Source organism: Musa acuminata, chromosome BXJ1-5 (assembly GCF_036884655.1).
Source record: "Musa acuminata AAA Group cultivar baxijiao chromosome BXJ1-5, Cavendish_Baxijiao_AAA, whole genome shotgun sequence".
NCBI classification, from domain to species: Eukaryota; Viridiplantae; Streptophyta; class Magnoliopsida; order Zingiberales; family Musaceae; genus Musa; species Musa acuminata.
The window spans coordinates 31843701-31865000 of NC_088331.1; the positions used below are offsets into that span (position 1 = coordinate 31843701).

General features: G+C 36.9%; 1 pseudogene; it reads left to right on the forward strand.

Annotated features, from left to right (window-relative positions):
• The window catches only part of LOC103985216 (1,4-alpha-glucan-branching enzyme 1, chloroplastic/amyloplastic-like), a 118236-nt pseudogene extending 100073 nt beyond the window's left edge, over positions 1–18163 (forward strand).
• Positions 18164–21300: the final 3137 nt, after the last annotated feature.

Consider the following 21300-nt stretch of genomic DNA (forward strand, 5'->3'; position numbering starts at 1 on the left):
TTGCAAGTATTTTCATTAGATAGTTTAATGGAATAAGGTTGTTGGTACATTCAAGATACTTGAACTAGACATGTATTTTAGTGTTATGAAGTAGGAAGAAGTGGAAACCAGTTGATGGGCTTTTACTACTGAGTTTTCACAATCCCTATGGTGTGAGATTTAAGTCATAAAAAACCTCTGTATAAGTTAATTCTAATGTTAGATCAAAGTAGATAGATATGACATCTTGAAATCCATTGCAGTATCTGGTGGAGACGAGTGTATATAGGTATGTAGGTCCTTTGGTGGTTACATAAGCAGTTCGTTTTTTTCAAAAGGGCAGCCCAGTACATGAGGCTGCGACCACTGTGGCTTCAGAAGGTTGGAAGTACATACCTTACCTCACATACTCAAGAGGCTATTTTCATTATATCCATTCTATTCCCTAAATACCCTTATAGCAACAGGATCATGGAAAGGTGAATGCCAGTACCTTTTGTCAATCAAGTAAAATAGTTTTTAGTGTACTGTTTTCCATTTGTAAAGCTTGACTGTAAATTTGAGTTCTTGAAACATTATTATTTTTTGTAGAAAAGGGCCTGTTAATAATAATATCTATTTTTATTTGGAAACTTAAGCTGTTTTAGGATGTTATGGCCTTATGGGTATTGAGGAATTTGAGCTTACTCTTATAAGGCAGCAATGGTTGGAAGAAAAAGAACTTTGACCTTACATGGCAATGGTTGGAAGAAAAAAATTTTGGTACTTCTGGAATAATGGAATATCACAGATTAATTCCAATGCATATAAGGAGTTGTTATGGTCATCCAAGATTAATCAGGCCTCAGTTTCATTAGAATTCTTCCATTCTTTAACAGTTTCCTACTTTCCAAGAATCCTCATAGAGTCATACTATATTTTTGTTTTTTAGCTAAAAGATCTGACATGCTGTCTACATCTGTTCTGGAATCCCAGCGGAAGTCCATTATCTTAATATTTAGATAATCAGCTTTATGCCATTCTCACATGAGAAGCCCTATATTGTTGCAAATGGTCATTGTTTGGAGCTCATTGATCCCACATCATTCACAGAGGCATAATATGATGCCTCTTTAGATTGAAGGAACTTAAATCTGAAATTTAAAACTCAGGCTGATAAATTGTGAAAGATGGATGCAGGACTGCTCTTAAATCACAGATTATTTTCCATTTTAGAGTGATGTGTCTGAATCTCATGGTATGTTGGTGAAGATGTAGAAGCTCTGGATGAAGAGGATTCTGAATAGGAATAGATGCTGACATAGGTGAAGGTTTAGGAATTGATCAAATGGGAAGATTTTGTGACAAATGAAGAAATTGGAGTTCAAAAGATCAAGTCAGTGCAAGGGTTCATCATCAATGGATATCGTTAATGAAGTTCACATGATTTGTGGATCAATTTTACAGATTCTTTAGTCAGCAATATCCAACACTTACTATCACTCATAAAGGTATATTAAGTCAAAATTCAAGAAATCTGATGCATACACTGGAGTATCAACCCAAGGAACCCTTTAATGGACTCTCATCACAATTTTGTAGTTGAAACAATTTGAGAAACACATATCTTCACAGGGAATTTCTCAACTATTTCTCTTTTCTATTTGTCCTTTTGGCCTTATGTCTTTCTCTATATTCTCTCTTTAGCATATGTTTTTTATCTCTACTTTCACTTCCTCTCATCCTAGGAGCTTTGTTTTGCTGCTTTTCTATAGAACCTTGTACCTGCTTTAGATTATTTGTTATTCTTACCCATCTCTTGCCATTTATTTTTAAGCAGCAAATGGCTCTATGCTGCTTTTACACCATACCATACTTATGTTGTGCTAAATACTGAGGTGGTTGCAGCAGTTTTTTATTTTTAGCTAATGACGAATAAATTCTCTCACTAGGACTAATATGTCTTGGTGGTTGGCCAGACTGGAACGGTATTGATTGGCATACTGGTATCGATATGGCTGGTATTGGTTGGTGCCACCTGGGCTAGAGAGAGAGACAGGAGGGGAGGATGCTGCGGCAAAGCTAATGAGAGGGGGAGGTGGAGGCAGCAAGATGGAGAAATTTGTTGATAGAAGAGGGAAAGAGAGAGAAGGGAAGAAAAAAGAAGTGTTGACAGCTGTGTAATTGCTAAAAAAAATAAGTACCAGTGTCAGACAACAGGCTTACCACCTGCTGAAGTTTGGTACCAATGATGCTACCATTCTATAAGTTTGGAATGGTAAGCTTACTGGGCAGTAAGTAAAATTTCGAATTTGGCTAGGTGAAATCACATGTTTCGCATACTGGTCTCAGGACATACTGATTAACCATTGGACTGATAAATACTGGTCCATATCGATTGGTCCAAACTTGAATCTATTCCATTAATCATGCTCTGGATGCATTAGCTAGACTGACTGGACTTGTCTGTCCAAGTCATGGTTCTTCATCTAGTCGTTGAGAAACATATACACTATTATTTTCTTATATTTATTTTGTTTTTTTCATGTTACTTGGGCAATCTTGTGGATATGCTAAATCATATGCAATCTGATTTAAGACCATTCATGATATCTTTGGTGATTTATATATTTTTATTTAAGGTTCTAAATATTGTATCATACCGGTATACCGATCAACTGTCTATATGGTACGTATTGAGTTGTACCGAGTGTACCAACACACGGTATACTAAAGTGTACTGATGTATCACCTATACCGGTCCTCTATCAGATTGGTATGTACTACCTGTAACGAGTGGAATGGTACGATATTGTTAACCATGCTTTTATTCATAATTTAGTGAACATATGTACTATTTTTATTTAGAATTGCATAGTATTTGCATTCATTGTAACAATTTACTTAAATAGGTTAGTGGAATGCCAACTTTCTGCATCCCTGTTCAAGATGGTGGTGTTGGATTTGAGTATCGCCTACATATGGCTATTCCAGATAAATGGATTGAAATGATGAAGTAAGTTGGTTGTGGAATTCTCTATTTAAAGACATTTGTTTATTAAGTTTGAGGTTCAAGTGTTTACCTATAGTTGAGTATAAGAAAAATAATTCTTAGCATTGTTACTTCATGCTCAATTTCTCTACCCTGTTAATTTGTTAGTTGATACTGGACATTGTTGGGCTTCAAGAATAGCTTACTTCAAATCAAGTAATTTGATTCATGAAGCAGCTTAAAAGACAAATGATGGGTTATATTAAAAGTCTTCACATGATGTATACATAAATTTGAAATAAAAACTAGGCAAGGTCCTCCAACCACATACACTTGTTCAGCAAAACATTTTCTCTTCATGGGAGGAATAAAACTTTCTTTGTCTTCTTTAGTTGAATAATATTTTTAACATTATGGATCAATCTTTCTTGTACCCAAATAGCTTTCCAACACATGTTATACACAAATCTGAGAATGAATCTGACTAATTTATCTTAAGAAAAGTTCACACCACGGAATGCAATAATGTTTGACAAAGGCATTGTATTTAATGTTAACACAATTATAACGTACTTACATTCACTAGCTACTAGTGTTAACTATTCAGCAATCTTTAATTCTCAAAGTCATTCCAATATGCTATATACCATATAAACTCTAGCGACTCAAATTTATACCTAGTCTTATTTTTCTGATGACTAAGATTTTCACAAGTTCAACATATGTATTTGTGGACTGAAAGGGACTTCTGTTGGTGATTTTTCAGGTTAAAGGATGAAGATTGGAAGATGGGTGAAATTGTTCACAATCTCACTAATAGGAGATGGCTAGAGAAATGTGTGGCTTATGCTGAAAGCCATGACCAAAGCTCTTGTTGGTGACAAGACCATCGCATTTTGGTTAATGGACAAGGTTCTTAAAAGTATTTTTCAGCAATATTGTATCATGTGTATTTTGAAAATTTGAACATAATGCATAACCAAGGTTCATCATACTGTGGCATACCGTTTGGTACGAGTGATACATACCGGTCCAACAGGGGATCAGTACGGGAGATACATTGGAGCACCCCCATGTACTATGTGTTGGTATATTTGTACAGATCGGTATGTATTATATCGACAGCTGGTTGGTACATCAATATAGACCGGTAAGGTGAACCATGGGCATAACAAGGACAATTTTTTTTTTTTTCCCTGATATTAACTTTTTTTGTCTGGTTATATAACCAACTTTAGTTTATTAAAAACTTTAAATAGGGGAATGGTCCAACTGCCCCTTTGGTCACCAATAAATGACTGTATAGGCTTAGTTAAGATGTCTCTTGAGCTTTTAGGAATTTTCAAAGCTGCAAAACATTGAAAGTGACAAAAATAGTAGTTAGTGCACTTGCCAATGTTTCATTAACATGCAAAGGTATAAATTCTTCCCAATACTTTAAATGTTATTTTACTCTGATTTCTGCATTTTTGATGTCATGATTTCGTTGGTGGTAAGTAGTGGACATTTTGTGACACTAAACTGAAAGTAACCTGACCAAAAATTGGCTAACTTCATCCTTTTTTAAGGTTGAGAAATTATTTGTTTTCTTTATCAGCATGAAATTTATTTGAACATCATTCTTGTGATGAACATTATGTAGTGTTAATCTGTCACTATGTGATGCAATTACTGTATTGTTTTTTGTTAAAATTTTCTGTATGTCACATCATACACATCATGATTTGATGCTCAAGTTCTTTATAGTATCTTGAAAGATTTCTTATTTCAGTTGTTTAACAGTTGAAGATAGTCCGTGATAATTCGTAACTTTTCTTGTTACTTTATAAAGTTGATTTCAAAATTATTTGTAATTTAACAACTAAACTGCTTCTGGTTTCAGTGATTATTTGTAGTTGAAGGCTGCTCTTAACTTTGATTATTTATATTAGTTAAACTCTTCATTTCATATGTGTTCATATCTTATCTTCGAGTAATAATCTCTGACATGGCGTTCTTCTTTCCAAATTGTGTTATTAATCCATGAAGCATTTCTAAGACTAGGTGACTTGTATGGCAAACTTTTCTTCTTGATAATATCTAATTTCATTCATCACTTGAGACAAACTCTACATACTCTAAATGCATTTTACTTTATTTTTGGCAATTAAATAAAACATTATACTGCCACACATAAAATGATACAATCATGTCCCCAAGTCAAGGCTTCAAATCTTGGTACTGAATGGGTACTGGTCCTTGGATTGTTGGTGTATGGTTACCAAGTATCACTACACACTTATTTGTCAGTACGAGTCCAGTTAAGGGATGAGTGGTAAATTAAAGAATAGAGAAAGAGAGAGAGAGAAGAGTGGAGGAGAGTTGATGGAGGTAGGGGAGGACATAGAGAAGGAAGAAGAGAGAAGCAGAGAAAGAGATGGAGAGAGAGAGAAAGAGAGAGGAAAAGAAAAAGGAAAAAAAGAATTGACAGTTGTGACTGCTATCATATTTAAAAAGAAAAAAGAATTGGAGCCAAACACCTCATGCCCTTCAGTACTGATCTCTTTATCGCCTGGTAAACTTGGTATAGTGAGCTTAATGAGTGATACAGCATATACCAGGCTGAATTGGACAAAATCATCCGGTCCGCATCCAATAGGCTACATACCTACTGGTACAGGCAGTATTTTAAACCATGCCCCAAACAAAAACAAGAAAAGCAGGGGTATTATCATCTCTACACAAGACTCTACCTTAATCTCTATCAGCAAAAAAAAAAAGGTTGTTACATATACAATTATAAACGATCAACTAACAAGTAGAATATATTGGTATCAAACAACCATCAAAAGAAACCTGTTTGCTATACAAACTGTTCAGGAGAAGCCAACATGCAGAACAACACTGCCATGGCTATTTATATGTTAAAGGTTAGTTCCTTTCTTTCTGAATAAAGTAATTTACTTTTGTTGATTATGATCATGCAATATTGTCCTAAAGTCAAAAAAGAACAAGAGAATATTCAATACGTATTTTGAAGTACAAAATCCAAAAAATGTTGTACTGGCAACAATTTTATATATCTTTATTCTTTTTTCTGTACTTGTTAATTGTGAGCTGCTCATATTGTAAATCTTTTATTCTTCTTCTTGTTCTTGTTAGTGGGTGCATTATCTTTCACTATACTCTGTTAATTGAACAGCAGAAACAAAAGTCTGAAATTATCTTTATCGGCAATACAAAGCTGCGGTGAAATTATCTTTATGGACTGAGTTGCCCTGTCATTGCTTATGTAGGATATGTATGACTTTATGGCACTGGATAGACCATCAACTCCCAGGATTGATCGTGGAATTGCTCTGCACAAATTGATTAGACTAGTCACAATGGGTTTGGGTGGTGAAGGATATCTAAACTTCATGGGAAATGAATTTGGGCATCCAGGTAGAATATGTCATGTTATGCTTAAATTATTCTAAAATTTGACCTTCATTGGCATTATTTTTATTTATTAATTAAATTCTTGGCACACAGACTATTGACATGATTTTCTTGTTAATTTCAATTTTTTTTCTTTTGCTAGAATGGATAGATTTTCCAAGAGGTGATCAACATCTTCCAAATGGGGCAGTGATACCAGGGAACAATTATAGTTATGATAAATGTCGTCGTATGTTTGATTTAGTAAGTTAGGAAGATGATGTTATTTATTTTTATTTCTATTCATGGTAGTTTATTGTGACTAGTTTGACACAAGAAAGTGGATCAAGATTTGGTAAAACTGACAAACTTAACAAGGGGAGATAGACCATGTCATGTCAATATGTTCTAGTTGGAGGTAACAGTCATTGGCCACAAATTGTGTGGTCTGTTATTACTGTAATTTCAATCATAAATGAAAATACTAGTTTGTTTTCACATATATGCATGAAGCTATGCTTTGAAAATTTCTCATCTGCCAATCTGTTGCTAACTGGATTCTCTTGAGTCTTGATTCCACTGATTGCAAAATGTCAAATCTTATAGTTTGTTACTTTTGTATCTATCAGGAAAAAACCCAATTTTGTCCTGATACATCTATTTGCTTTGTCATACTTAAATAAATAGCTGAATCTGATGTTACCTTTAACATAAGATCCTAGATATATGCTCTTAAAGTTTTACTTAGATTGACTATCAATTTGATGGATGCATATGATGGTTTCTCTATAAGTTACGTTAAATATGTGAGATGTCATCTAAACTCTAAAATGTTTCACTTGGAGGAAGTTAGCAGATCATATCGATTTACATTTTTTTTTTTATTGGTAGTGAGCAGGTATTGTTGGTTAATGCAGGCAGCTCTTTCTACTGTTTCACCATCTTGTGAATTTACCTTGAAAATTAGTTTCCTATAGCATCTCCATATGTTAAAAAACAATTTAGAGCATTTTTTAAATTTATTTAAATTCATTATTTTTAATACTCACTTGTGTTCTGTACACAAATTTTGTCAGATTGCCCTGTTATAGTATCTGATCACTTATCATCCTTTTTAATTCTAGGGAGATGCAGATTATCTCAGGTATCGAGGAATGCACGAATTTGATCAAGCAATGCAACATCTTGAGGAGCAATATGGCGTATGTTTCCTTTTTTTTTTTTTTTTTTGCGGGTAGAATCTTTACAATCCTGTGGCAGTGATTAGCTGGTTAAGGAAGATCCATATTGTTAACTATAAAAAAATATTTAGATATCAGCCAAAATATATTCTTATTTTGCAAACTTATTAAAATTTAATCTGTTATCACTTTCCTTTTCAAGTTTCACAATGATTTTAATGATATATGAATTTACTAAATTAGGGTAGAATATCATATCATAATCTTTCTGAGACATTAGAAAATGCCACAGATGATGTATTTTAGTTGAGCAAAAATTTGGACTGAATAATTACGTAGCATGAAATGAACAACAGATAGTCGTTCATCGGAGAAAAATTTTCAATATGAACATTTTAGACTTTGATTGCAGTATTAAAATTGTGACTGTTGCTTTTTCTCCAATGTAGATCCATGGGCATTTTGTCTCAAAATTATTCACCAGAAAATATGCATAAGTCCTTTTTTTGTCATGGAAGGATATTTTTACATGTGGATGCTGTTTAAAGTGGATGTGTATTGCAGTTCATGACATCAGAGCACCAATATATTTCACGGAAAGATGAGGGGGATAAGATGATTATTTTTGAACGAGGGAATTTGGTATTTGTTTTCAATTTTCATTGGAGTAATAGCTATTTCAACTACCAAGTTGGTTGCTTAAAGCCTGGAAAATTCAAGGTATGTCAACCTTCACAAAATGCCTTCCTATGAAAAGCTACGTCTATTGTTTGGACTTCATATTTTATTTTGACGAGGCTCTTTTAGCATCAAGTTGCACGGGCTTGTTAGATCCTACTTGGTATTTATGGCTTCCTTTTAGGAAGCAGTCTCTACGTGCAAAGGATAAGACTGCACATGGTGACACCCCATGCTGCCCTCATATTTTACATGTGAATTCTTGGATGCTGATTACTAGTTTTTACCTCATATATAACAAATCATTTACTTGTTGCTTTGCAACTAATTATGTCTGCTAAGTATGAGGTCCCATGAGTCTTCTCCCTCTGGTGTAAATATTGCAACTGCAGTGTAACTTCAGTTGTAAAGAAAGAGTTGTTTGTGATTCATTGCTCATCAGGCTATTTAAACCCATATTACCCATGTACAACTGCTAGGGTTGCCCATGGTGCCCAAAACTGATTACACAGTTCAGAACTCATCTGGCTTCCTCAGAAAAAGGTTGGAAATTTTCAGAAAATTCAAAGAATTCATAAAATGATTGAAGTTTAAAGAAGCAATACAAAGGTGAGGGTTTTAATATTTTAGTATCTTTTGCTGGCTACAAGATGTTGGCGTGGTGTGTGTGCCATCACAATTGATAGTTAGGCCAATTTCAATGACATGGTTCATGAACATGTTATTAGTGGTTCTTGTCCTAGCATTACCGATCCATATAATTCTCAGATGTTCCTCTACACTGAAGTGCTAATCTAACAACTCTGTGACGATCAATACTACAACCTAAAGATTAAAGAGTTCTTCATCATAAACTTGAGCCTCTACAGTTAGAGCCTAAAATAGGATGTCATCCTAATCAGAAAATAGAATGTAGCTTCATATTAAGAAAAGGAAGATTAGTTGTAATTAAGAACCTAAGAAAATGTTCTGAATTTATTTCACATCAGGGTTTAAATAAGTGCTTAGGTGCTTACCTAGGCGCTTGGGTAAGGTGAGGTGAGGCCTGAGCCCCTCAAAGCTCGACTAAGCAATGTGGTTCAATGAAGCATCACCTGGTCGCTCACTTGAACCTAGAGGCATTATAGGCACCTCGGGCGAGCACGCTGTTGAAACAAATCACTCAAACCAGACTATCAAGTCTGGTTCAACTGAACAGTAGCTTAGTTAGTTCAATCAGCTTAGTTGGTTCAATTGAACCAACTAAGCTACATAACATTACTAAACTTGTGCATACAACCCCCCCCACCCCCCCTCGCGACCCCTAGCCCAGTGATTTAAAAAGCACTATGTCACGGACAAACTTCTAAACAAGATGTTTGATGTAATGCTTATGTATATCCGTTTCTTTTGGCATGTTCATGCCTTGTACATGTAGAGGGGCGGCCCAATGCTTAATAGTTTCATTTTAGTTGGGTTGGTGGCCTCTTTAGGCTTGTAAATAAAGGTTGTGTCATGTAGACACGTGCGAGAGATTTTCGGTCTGTAATGGACCATTTTACCCTTTGTTGTGCAACTGTTCGGAGCTTGTAAAGTCTGTTTGTAATTTGCATTGTCTATGAAGTGTTTTTCGGAGATGTTTGCTTGTGGATCCCGATTGAGGCGTTTTCTCTAACCCGTTCTCTCTTTCGTGGGTCTTAAGGGACATGGGAGACTTCGGGGAGGCTGACCTTTGCGGACGGACACGCAAGGGTGCCGCACGACTTAGGCAAAACCAGCTAAGTCCGTAACAGCTTAGCGCCAAAAGGTGTCAAGGTTAAAAAATGCTCGAGGCATTAGGCGCTCGCCCGAGCGAAGTGAGACGCTAAAATATAAAAATATAAAATATAATTAATAAATATAATTATTTAAAATTTTAAATAAAAATATGCTATTAAATTAAGAAAATCTAAGGTACAAAATCACAATGTCACATTAATAAAAAGTTTCAAAATTCAAAAAAAAAAAAATTACATCAAAGTCATTCATTATAATCAATATTATCGTCATTTTCACACAAATAATCTTTATTGAATTCATCCTCTTCTTGTCCTTCTTCTTTATCAAAATATGTTTCATTCTTTATCTCTTCAACAATAGGAGCCGAGCTTGATGCTTTTGTACTCATTTTTCTCTTTATCATTTGTCTTGTATATGTTTGTAATTCTCTAGCACTTGAAGCTCTTGCCACATCTCCCCATGTCAATCTATCATCTTAAAATACAAGCTCGTCTTCAGCATCTTGCAAGTTAGCACCTATTTCTCCCATCAACCACTCATTTGAATCATCAATATCTTACAATGAGATTTGATCAATTCTATTTTACAAATCATAACGAACCTGATTATACTTTATGTAAACAAGATCGTGTAATCGTTGATGTTCGAACTGATTTCTTCTCTTTGAGTGAATCTGTCATGTCATATAATTTAAAATTTTATTAATACATCTATCTAAATAAATTAATTAATTAAAATAAAAATATTTAGTGATCCTTATATGCTCAAAAACACTCTAATTTCGCTTACAACCCGAAGCACTACATGTCAAACTAAGTACTTTGATAGCAAATTACTGTAAGTTCGAGGTGAAATTTCCAAATTTATATTATTATTAGCAATAACATAGTAATATAATATAGATAAAATTAATTATATCAAATTATTAATACCTGGAGACGTAGTCCTGAATCGAACGACCATTGGAATTCCAAAAAGACCTTTGACATTTTTATATAAAGATAATTCACGAATAATCTTATCTTGCACCTCAAGGCTGGGAACTATTCTTGCAATGCACTGATATAACCCATCCAAAACTCTGCATCAAACCCAATAAATTTAATCTTATAAAAAAATTCAAGGTTCAAATAATATCCTACTGTATGTAAGGGATGATAAAGTTGACAATTCCATCTTTCGTCAATTATTGTAAAAATTTTCTCATATTTTTCTTCATTTTCATTAAAAGACTTTTTAATCATTTCTTTTTCTCTATCCATAGCCTCGTAAATATATCTTATTACAGGCTTATTTTCATTATCCACTAACCGAAGGACTCGAATAAGAGGGTCCATTACTTTTAATATATAAACTACATGATTCCAAAAGGATGACATTAATATGATATCAGTAGCTCTATTATCTTTTGCTTCTTTTGTCCATTTGCTTATCACCTATTTCTTAGAGGTAAACATGTTTCTTAGATTATGTTTTTGACGATGCATGCTCTGTAATGTCAAGAATGAAGTAGCAAATCGGGTGACACCATATCTCACTAATTCTTTGTTCCCTGTGAATTCTCTCATCGTATTCAAAGCCCTAAAATGATTATAAAGAAATCCAACAACAAAAATTGCCCTTTCTAAGGTTTTCTTGATGTCTAAGATCTTTTTAATATCCTCCAACATTAAATCAATACAATGTGCTGCACATAGAGTCCAATATAAGTGTTGTCTTTTTGTTTCAAGCAATTTACTTGAGACAAAGGATAACAAAAATGATAAGAGTTAAGAGTTTAACATATTTAATTGAAGATAAAATAATTAAAAAAAATCAGCCCTAATATGATTATAAAGAAATCTAACAACAAAAATTGCCCTTCCTAAGGTTTTCTTGATGTTTAAGATCTTTCCAATATCCTTCAACATTAAATCAATACAATGTGCTACACATGGAGTCCAATATAAGTGTGTTGCCTTTTTGTTTCAAGCAATTTACCTGAGACAAAGGATAACAAAAATGATAAGACTTAAAAGTTTAACACATTTAATTGAAGAAAAAATAATTAAAAAAATTCAAAAGATGAATATTACTAGCTAATTCATAGTTGCTTCCATTATCGGCTATGATTTGAACGATATTTTGTTTTCTAATTTCTTCCACGAAGTTGTCAAGTAAATCATATATCTTGTCTCCAGATTTTATAAAAGATAAAGCATCTATTGACTTTATAAACATAGTCCCTAAAGAACAATTAACCATAAAATTAATTATACTCCTGCGCCTCCTATCAGTCCAAACATCTGATATAATAGAGCAACCATGTGTTGCCCATGAATTTTTATAACCCTTTAGTAAGTCATTTGGATAATTCAACTCTTTTTGCAACAATGGAACTCGCATCTCAGAATAACTTGAAGGTTTTAATCCCACACCATATTTTCCAATAGCTTCAATCATTTCCTTAAAACTGTCTAAACGAGTTGTACTAAGGGGAAGATCAACATGATAGAAGAAGTGAGCAATATGCTGAATTGTTCTTCCTCTTATTTCTTTATCATAAGCATCACTTATATTTGTTTGTCTAAATTTTGAGCCTCCTGCTTGCCCTTGTTGCTTCTGTGATCCTTGAAACATATATAGATCCATCGGTCCTTTTTTACCCTTCTTAGTACTCATAATATCTTTTCCTTTTTTGTCGTATATTTTTCTCCCACTTAGGTTAAATACTCACAGAATAATCTTCTTCTTTATCCCTGAGATGTTCAACATTGTCTTCTGGTAAATTCTCGTAAAATTAATAGTATTAAAATCAAAATAATATATTATTAATCTAATAAATACAAATACTGTTACAGTATACTGTTAATAGTATACTTTCGAAAGAGAAGAGAAGAGTGTAAGGGAAGATCGAGGGTGCTAACTGAGAAAAGCGGGAGCGGCAGTAGTAGCGGCAACGGCGAGCGATGACAATGGCAGCGGTAGCAGTGAGTAGCGGGAGCGGCGACAATGGCAGCGACAGCAGCGAGCAGCGGTAACGGGAGTGGGAGCGGCGACAGTGGCAGCGGTTAAAGTGAGAGCGGAGAGCGGCGACGGTGGCAACAGCAGCGGCAGCAGCAGTAGCGAGCAGCAGGAGCGGTGATAACGGCAACGGTAGCGTGAACGATGAGCAGGGTTAGGGTTGGGGAAGTCGCGTTGATATCGGTGCTTTAATTGAACCAACTAAAGTACTGGAGACCAAACCAGACCTAAAATGCTAGTTCGATCGCCTGGTTTAACCCAGGCGCTCGCCCGAAGCGCTTGGGCTCGGGCCCGCGCCCAGGCGGCGCCTCTTTGAAGCGCGCCGCCTGGAAATGAAGCGAGGCGCTCGGGCCTCGCTTCGCCTTGCCCGAGCGCCTAGGCGAGCACCCGAGCGCCTATTGAAATCACTGCCCTAGCCATAAACCCTACTTTGTGCGCAACTATTGCCTCCATCATCGCTTCCTTTGCCATTGCCTCTATCGCTAATGCATAGGATTGATCGTTCCTCTATCGCTGATGAACGGGTCCGAAGGTCTAGCTTTCGTGCGTAGTTCCCTCCGTCGTCGCTGCTTCCATGTGCAGCTTCTTCCACCATCGAGGGAGAGGACCGTAGCTTCCTCCATCATCGACGGACATATATGAAGCTTCCTCTACCCATGATGTCATCATTCACAGCTTCCATCATCGCTGCTGTCATCATCTAAAGCTTTATCTGTCACTGTTGCTATCATCCATTACTTCCTCTATCATCGCTGCTGTTGTCGTACATAGCTTCCTTCGCCATCGTTGTTCGAAAGTTCCTCCATTACTACCACCCTCTCCTTCCCCACTTTCCACTATCGGTGACTCGTTCTCCCCTCCTGATGTAAAAAATCAAGAATGCAAAGCAGAATCAAGCAAGGAATTTCAAGAATCAAGAATGCATAAACATGCAAGAAGTGTCCACCTGATGTAAAAAAAAAATTATTGGCTTATATGATTGAAAAAAAGATGCAAATGAATGAATCTAATGGGATTTTTCCCAAAGATAATGTTGAACATGTTGGGAAATCATGGGGGGCGACATCACATGCGCAGCGGAAGAACAAGAAAACAAAAATCCCCGATTCCCAAAAAGATGTTCGTCGTCGTGCGAAGATTGGTGCGCAAAAATTCGCAAAACACAAAACTGCGTATAGATATTGTGTTACCTAGGGAGATCGTATATCCATGTTTCCTTGCAGATCCTTAGGAGAGGGTGAAGGAGGTCAAGCGTCCTCCTCTCTAGCGGTGATCCACACAGCAGGGTTGCGACGACGCTCCTCAAAACTCCAAGCCTACTCTGAGGTGGAGAGGGAGAGGAGAATAGGAAAGGCAAGCAAAGACTCTAGCTTATGAGGCTGTGAATCCCTCCTATTTATAGAGATCCCATGTCAAACCCTAATGGGTCCTTCCCTAGTGGGTATTGGATCTGCATCCAATAAGACAAGGGCTCCGTCGGATATCTCATATCCGAACCTCTACTCATCGCAATGCCTACCATATGTGTGTGACCCTCTAGGCTCAATATCGAGCTGGTCGTGAGTCATACTTGTCAGAACTCCTTCTAACTCAGTGAATTATTATTTCTGTAATAATTCACTCGACTCATCGACTACGGACGTACTAGGCCACTACGCCGTAGTCCCCAGACGATATAGGGGAATCCAATCCATTGGACCTGTCTGTCCTCAGTTACCATGTACCTATAGTCCCTCATCCATCTAATATCCCAGAGACCGTATATCGAGCATGGTGCTGTCAGACCCATACGGTTTCTACTCGAGTCTCGCTCTAATCGGATTCTCCCGGAGAACTCTTTCTCTCTCAACCCGAATGACCCTGGCCAGGGATTTGTCTGAGCAAGAACACATGGGATATTCCTCTCATGACGCCGAGAGTGGATGATTCTCTGTCGACACTCAATAGCCCTCGTAAGGTCGACTACCACTCCCAATGACCAGCTGTACTAGATCTGGGACAGCCAAACCTATAAGTCTGGTATCAAAGAGTGGAGCACTCATATAGGACATCCTTGGTGTCTCAAGTCTAAGGACCAGATACACCACTAGGACTACGGAATCGCTGTCTGACAATAAGGCATCATCAACCATCCAGCATTCCGTAAGCGGATCAATCAGTGAACTAATTCTCCAATGAGCACTTGTACTATATCCCTAGTGTCCCTACACGAGCAGCTATGAGACCAGCTGCATCCATCATATGGACGGGTATACAGCACACCAGTTTATCCGGTTATCACGATGTCCCTCTCGAGTAACCTATGACCGGGATTATTTAGGATATGTGTTTAAAGGTGAATCGATCTCATTATCGTGATCTCATCACGATCCGATTCCCATTGCACAAATCCAAGGACATCACAATATATATATGCATTTATGCAATAGTTATAAAGTGATATACGCTAAAATATAATAAGCAAAAAGATTCTGTATCAAGTCACACGTGCCATCACTCACGTGATTGGCTTGCTGGGCACCTATGACTAGCAGAACATATTAGAGATGATGAAGAAGAAGGTTATTTAGAAAGTGTCAATACAAGTGGGGAAAAGAGTATATAACAAAAAAGGAAAAGAAGTCATGATTGTTAAGAAAGGTAAAAAGAGACCGATAAACTTATATATGTATCAAGGATCACAAAAACAATAAGGTTAAGTAGGAGCAAAACTAAGATAAACAAATATAAGTGATGCTTATGATAAGAAAATAAGGGGAAGAACAATTTAGTAGGATTATACAAATGGTTTATTAAAGAGCCACAAAGAAATATAAGAGTTGCTCGACAAATTTATGAAAAAAATTAGTGAATAAAATATTGTCCAAGTTATAACCGACAATAGAAGCAATTATGTACTAGCTGATAAGATTTATCTTTTGAATTTTTAAAAATTTTAATTACTTTGTCTCTAATTTGAATGGAAGAACTCCTATGTCTTATCAATTTTGTTATCATTTATCTTAAGTAAATTACTTAAGTAAAAAGACATCATCTATATTAGATTCCATGTGCAGCACATTGCGTTGATTTAATATTGAAGGATATTGGAAAGATTCCTATTATTAAGAAGACTTTAGAAAGGGCAATATTTATCGTTAGATTTCTTTATAATCATATTGGGACTTTAAATATGATGAAAGAATTCATTGGCAACAAGGAATTGGTAAGATATGGTGTCACCCGATTTGCTACTTCATTCTTGACATTATAGAGCATGCATCGTCAAAAACATATATTGAAAAACATGTTTACTTCGGAGAAATGAGTGATAAACAAATGGATAAAAGAAGCAAAAGGCAAAAGGGCCAGCGGTATCATCTTAATGTTGTCCTTTTGAAATTTTATAGTTTATACATTAAAGGTAATCCTCTTGTTTGAGTCTTTCGGTTGACAGATAATGAAAAGAAGCTTACGATGGGATATATTTATGAGGTTATGAATCGAACAAAAGAGATGATCCCAATATCTTTTGATGAAATAAAAAAAATATATAAAAAATAATTTACAATTATTGACGAAAGATGAAATCATAAATTTCATCGTCGATTATATGCTGTTGGATATTATTTGAAATTCATTGTGCTTTCTAGCTTTGCTGCAATTATTGCTGCATAATCTTAGGACAATGTGCTGAACCTTGGTCTGACGCTAAATATAAATGCTGTCATAAAAGATGTAACTAAAATTTAATTTATTTACTTATATGTACCTTTTGATTTGCCTGCATTATTAATTGTGATAATATGATCAAACTTCATTATCTCCATGTTGATTAAAGGCTGATTCTCTTGTTATATGAACAAATGTAATCCAGCATCTAGTGTGCTATTCCAGCTGGCATGATGCAGCAGGAGACTTAGGTTGATTGGCACAAGCCATGTGCATGGCACAGATATGTTGGCATACACCCTTCGGTCTTGTCAACAGGGAGCTATGTGCTAGCATGGTTTGGCACAGTTGTGACATGCAATCCTTGATGCAGAGCTATAACCATATTAAGGAACTTTGTTTCGCCTGGTCCAGTTCCTGTCAACCGATATTTACCAAGGAAAAGTCCCATTTCGGACAGTCCAGTCCTTTCGGTTAATTAAAAAAAAAAGGATCTTTTAGTTTAAGAGTCTGAATCAGGAGCCCTCTGGTCCCCTGGTCACGCAAACATCGTCTTCCACCATCGACCTACTGCCCTGTATTTCTCCTCTCCTTCTGCTCTTCCTGCTGCCTTCTCTTCTTTCTTCCTCTCCCCTCCCCGTCCCCCTCCCAGCATATTTGGTACTGTGATCCGGGATACGTTATGTAGGTAGCTGGAATGGATTGGACCCAATACCGATCTGGCCATGGGTCCGGCACCCGAAATTGGATCTTTGAACCATATAATTAATTATATGGCTTGTTAATGTTTCACTGTAAACCTCTTTTCTTGTTATGAACTCGCTATTGGAACATATTTTATCTGCTTTATGAATTCTGTACTAATTTGATTTTGGATTCATTGTCAATTTTTGGTGAGTGCATTTGTTTATGATCTCTCTGGAAGTTCTGATAATGATGATGGCCTTCCCAAGTCTCGATTTTGGTTCATTAATGCAATTGGTGCATGTGGTAATGAATTAATTGAGTGACCTTCAGGTGGTTTTGGATTCCGACGATAAACTGTTTGGTGGATTCAATCGAATTGATCACACAGCAGAGTACTTCAGCACTGTAAGACTTTCGCTTATAGGCTGGTTTTTCGTGAACTCTGAGGATTTTTCAAGAATGGCCTTCAGCATCGTTTTTGGACATGCAGGAAGGGTTATTCGACAACAGGCCTCGCTCTTTCTTGGTGTATGCGCCAAGTCGAACTGCGGTAGTTTATGCTCTTTCTGAGGACTGAAGGAAGACAAGCTGCAGTGAAATGCCAAACAAAGCCATTTTTATCTATTAGTTAAGCAAACTGCTGCAGTGAAAAATGCAATTGCTGGTGATGTGTTTGGTCGTTTCCTGCATCCCAAATTGGAGCTTAAATGGCATACTTAATCACGATGATCGAGAAACCAACGTTCCAGGATAGATTGCGACGTTGGGCTGGAACAACCATTATATTCTCGATTGCTCCTTGTGCCTCTTAGCGGCATCAATTAACCGGCTGCTGATGTCACCTCGGCAGCATGTATATGGCATCCTACTTTCTCCTTTTTCGTTCGTATTAATGAAAACCGTTTTCTGCGAGGGTTTCTACTTTCTCCATTGGTTTATATGTACAAAAAATTAGGGTAAAGTTGTCTGTGAACTTGAAGTTATTCAAGAATGACCACAGGAGGTCCAGTAAGAAAGATAACTTTATTCAGAAAGAAAAAAGGCTGGGATTTTGTACTAACTTAAGAATCGCCCTGCTGATAGATCTATGAGGCTTTCTTCTATATATGCGGGGGTCTCCCGGCGGCGGTCCCCAGAGTCAGTCCTATGTGTTTGGGATCCATGTGAGTAAAAGAGCCTAGAAATAAATATAGCGAGTGGAAGAGTAATTAATATTATTTGGTCATAAAAGACTAAATGGATGGAAAAAAAAAATAGAAAAAAAAAGTAAAGCAGAGGAGGAAGTGTGGCTTTTCCATCGACATGGTTCTCCTCCTCCTACTATGGATGGTCATGAGGTTTTTGATGCATTGTTTTCCCTGTGACGTGAGAATTGATGAGTGCAAGATGTAATGTGCGGTTTTTCTCGTCCTGAGGTGGAATGGACGCAGTTGCGGATAGGCTTATAGCAAGATGAGCTATGGCAAGGCAGTTGCGGACCCGATAGGCTATGGGAGAAGCTGGACCGAACGATAGGGACAGTGTGAAGTCAACTAATACTTCTTTTCATCTAATGCGCACAGCATGTAACGTATTAATGTATATAGCGTTCGTAAGTATAGTAAACTCACCATTTGCTTTAAGAATTGAGTGGCAACGATACTTGGTTGGAATTGGAGTCTGGGCCTGTGTGAAGTCTTAACTAAGACTGATTTCGTAGTTCATCTAGTGCAAAGAGATTGGTCATACTAAATCTAAAATTTGATATACTATAAAAGTTTAAGATAAAAAAGTGTAAATAATATCATACATAAAAGATCTTAAGAATAATATGGTAGATGTGAAGAGGTTTGGTAATAAAATTTTAGTGCTAAAATTTGTTATAGGTAAAGAGATTTTAAATGTTGTAAGTGTAACTTGAAAGATGAACAAATCAAAAAAGAATTTCAGAAAAAGTCAAATGATGTCATTCAAGCAATACCTATAATTGATAAAAATATATAACTAGAGGATATTTGAATAGTTAAGTATAAAAAATTTATGTGGAACGGTTATGGAAAAAGAAATGATGAGGGCTGACATGATGAAGTTAGATAAAAATATATGCAAGAATTGTCAAGTTATATGTGGTCAAAACTTAAGGAATCAATAGTATTAGATATAGAAAATGATTGAAGAAAAAGATAGCGAAAAAAGGTATTAGAACTAGATGATGAAATCTTTAAAAATATAAGGAATTTTTTACAAAAAGATAACTTTAGAATTTAGATAAGATAATATTAATATTATTTAGAGATAGATAGCTGGAAACTGATGCCAAATAATTGAGATTAGGTGTTTGTTGTTGTAATAGACTTTGATATTCGAACAAATGTTGATAATGGTAGCAATTACGCTATATTTGGATATAATTGTATCGGTCAAACATTTATATTATGGGGCTCGGGTATGGAACTAACTATAAACCCAACCCAACCCCCCCCCTCCCCCGCGCTCTCTTTGGTACTAGTAATAAGGAACGAGGCTACTTGTTTCGTTTCACTTCTGAAGAGGATGTCGTGGAGTCTTTAATGCAGGAACCATGATCCTTCGGTAGTGATCGGCTACATCTCCTTCCCGTAGAAATCAGACTTTCGCCCTCTCTTGGAACGATTTCAGATTGCTCTTGTGTAGGTTAGGTCGAAATATCATGGTTACCATTCGAATACTGGAAATTGGGAATATGAACTACCTTGTCCAGGTCATCGGCCCTCGGAATGAATGTTCGTGGACGGTGGATGGAAGGCTCTTCAGATAAGGTTTATGAGGGGAGGGATACCTCTGCGTCAGGACCATCTAACGGCATGGGAGCAACTGTAACAATGGCAATCCCTGAGGCTACCCGGGACACCGATGAGAACTTGTATAGCCGTGGATCTGTTCGCCGGAAAACCGCCTCCGATGGCGCCACCGAGCTCAAATGGAATAGGATGGAAGGCATGGGAAGAACGGAGACACGTGAGTTTACTGTTCCACTGGATGCTAAGGTTATTGCGTCAGCATTAATGGCCGCTAGCAAAGCTGATGCCTCAACTGCTAGACAACCTCCTCCTGCTGCTGCTGCAGCAGATGTGCAGCGGAGAAAAAGGCTCAAGCCGAAGCAATGGACCCACCGAACCAGTCAACGAGCGTCTTGGACCGGTCGATGAACCGCATGCTGGCTTCTACGTGCCACTAGGTGAGGAGGAGCTCATGGTCCAATGAACCGGATGGTTCCGATGAAGCAACAACCGATGGGATTCAGTCGGAAGGTCTTTGATAACCTTGGCCAGATGAGAAACCACGAAGCGGAAGCAGCGAGAACTCGTCTTTGGTGGACTCAGGCCTTCGATCAGATAACTCAAAGGCCTTGCGAAGCCCGCTGAGAAGACGCAGCCCCTCCTGCAAGCGAAGCAATTGGAAGAACACCTCCCGCCTCACAGCGATGGATTCTGCGATGAAGCAGATGACACTAACGAAGGAGACGATCAAACCCTTCAGGAATTCCTCAAGGGAAAGCACAAATTAGTCTGCAAGACAGACTCAAATTTAACTCCAACCTGATCAGGACCAAACATCCTAGAATTCTACCGAAGCAAGCTATGCTGAAGCGACAAACTATGCATTGTAGGGGGCTAAGAGAAAACTAGTTAGGGATTAGACCAGTTTAATATACCAGTTATGAGTGTTTCATTCTTTGATATCATATTTATAGATCTGAAAGTTTCAGATCTAGCACAGCCAATCATCAAGAGTGATAGCCAACCTTATGAGGATAATTAAGTATCGATCATCTGCTCTCGATTTCACGAGAGAAATGTCTCATGTATTCTTACTCAAGCAAATCTCTAGCTAGGATCTTTAGATTAAGAGAGAAAGAAGTTCTCCGAAAGAATCCGATTAGAGCGAGACTCAAGTAGATTCCGTATACGCATCAAAACACCATGCTTAGTATATAATCTCTGGAATATTAGATAGATTAACTGACTATAAATA